The sequence below is a fragment of the Schistosoma mansoni genome, chromosome 1 (genome assembly GCF_000237925.1).
Source record: "Schistosoma mansoni strain Puerto Rico chromosome 1, complete genome".
Taxonomy (NCBI): Eukaryota; Metazoa; Platyhelminthes; class Trematoda; order Strigeidida; family Schistosomatidae; genus Schistosoma; species Schistosoma mansoni.
In genome coordinates this window covers 17,765,693-17,768,114 of record NC_031495.1, presented here as the reverse complement: position 1 = coordinate 17,768,114, position 2,422 = coordinate 17,765,693, and positions in this window count along the sequence as shown.

Below are 2,422 nucleotides of genomic sequence, written 5' to 3'. Positions count from 1 at the left end.
AGTGCATCGACTTTCCACGAAAAGCTGGTAAAACATAGTGTTAAGGATGTATTTCAATTTGTTGATAAAGTAAAAAGTGTCCATGCTTTGGGACTAAAGATGATGTCTTTGGATGTAACACCACTATTCACGAATGTCCCACTTCTAGAGACCGTAGAATATATAGGGGAACAACTGATTGAAAATAAAATTGAAACTACAGTTCCGATTAATGTCTTGAAAGAGTTATTACTGAAATGCACCATGAATGTAAATTTCAAACTCAACGGTGAAATATTTAGACAAACAGATGGTGTGGCAATGGGTTCACCTCTGGGCCCTATACTAGCTGATATATTTCTAGCTAAACTAGAGAACGGTCATCTGAAAAAGATTATTCAAGGATTCAAATTTTACTGCAGATATATGGATGACACATTCATCCTGTGTAAAGATAATATTTCACAACAAGATGTGCTTAGGCAGTTTAACGAAGTGCATCCAGCCATCCAGTTTACATCGGAGGAAGAGAGTGATGGCCGATTAGCCTTTTTGGACGTCCTCTTAACTAAGAGATCAGATGGATCGTTAATAAGAAACATGAACAGAAAAAGTACTTGGACTGGACAGTATACACACTTCCTTAGCTTTGTACCTCTACAGTACAAACGAAACCTAATCAAAACCCTTAGCTATCGAATACGCACTATATGTTCGGGGAATGTAGTTGACAATGAGCTAAACACATTGCATAATGCTCTAAGGGAGAACGGGTATCCCAGAAAATTTATAATTAAATATATGATCTTTAAAGTGAAAATAGGCGAATTCCAAACGGTCAAGAAGAAGTCCTTGTTCATGCGCCTACAATTCAGGGGGGATGCAGCCAGCGAAATACTTACTCAGATCTATCCAGAAATCTTTCAACGCAGGTGAACTACGTTTGGTGTTTTCTACGCGTCCAATGGTGACACCGAGGCTTAAAGATGAAGTCCCTAGAATGACCACTTCATTTTGTATTTATCAGTTCGACTGCTCCTGTGGAGCAAGTTTTATTGGTCGAAGTTCTAGGAATTTACATTTTCGTGCTCGTGAACACCTCCCAGCGTGGCTAAGCAAAGGTCTGATGAGGAAAGTAAACAGCTCGATTTTGGCCCATTTAGTACAAACTGATCATAGTGCCAGTATAAACCAATCTTTTTCAATTATTTATAGGGTCAGTAATTTTTTGCCTAAGCTTGTCAGGCTTAAAGTCCTTCAAACGGCGGAGGCAGTAGCCATCAGAATGAAGAAACCTGAGCTATGTGTACAGAAGAAATATCTCCAATCCCTACTTCTCCCTTGGCCAACCACAAGGCCAATTAATGAACAATCATCTTAGCTATTGTATGACCTAATTTGACTATGTACTTAAAACCTTTCGTAGTCAAATGTAATTGTCTCTTATCTTTATTCACAAATCTCTGTATTTTATTATTATTATTATTATTGGTTAAATATCATTATTAATCCCCCCTAAACATGATTCATTCACATCGCATTGATCCCTCCTTATTACGTCTCACTAATTTTTCACACATTTAGTCTTCCACTTGATCGAATTGTAATTGCACTATCATATCTCTCTCACCCTATCTGACCCATATTTATATTCTGATCACAGATCTTAAATTTTCATTTTACGTATATACAGATTCAAGTTAACATTCTATGAGTCATATCAACATTAACTATTTGATTTGACAATCCTAAATTTACATGCATTAAACTATGTACTTTGCCTTTAACCTGGCCAATTTTTCGGATTATTAATTTGGATATATAATTGTAGAACCTGAAGAGAATTTATCGAAAAGAATATTCTTCGTTCAAATATTAGTCTTTTAATATGATTGGGATTTTTAAACGATTAAAAGTGAAATTCCCATTCTTTTTTACGACTGCAATTGATCAGTTCCTTAATAGCATATGTGCATACTGTATGGATTGCCACGATATTGCCTGACGTCACGAGCTTTATAAGCGAAGATGGATAGTGGCTAGCAGTGGAATTCAGGACGTGCGTTTCGTCCTATTTGGGACTCGTCAGTTGAATGTGCCTGCATCTCAGAGTTGATGTTCACTTTGAGATTCAAACCTAGTTCCATTCGCTTCAAAGGCCATCAAGTTATTCATTTAACTACTGAGTTCTGATAGCCACTTACTTGTGCAACGAGGTGACTTTTAAATTCAACTTAGTATTGCTTTTTGAATCTTCCAATTGTTGTTTAGGTCTGCAATTGATCTGTATCTTAATGGCATTTGTGCATACTGTACGGATTGCCTCGATATTGCCTGAAGTCACAAGGTTTATAAGCGAAAATGGATACTAGAAAGCAGTGAAATACAGAAAGTGCATTTAGTCCTATTCGGGACTCGTCAGTTGGATGTGCCTGCATCTCAT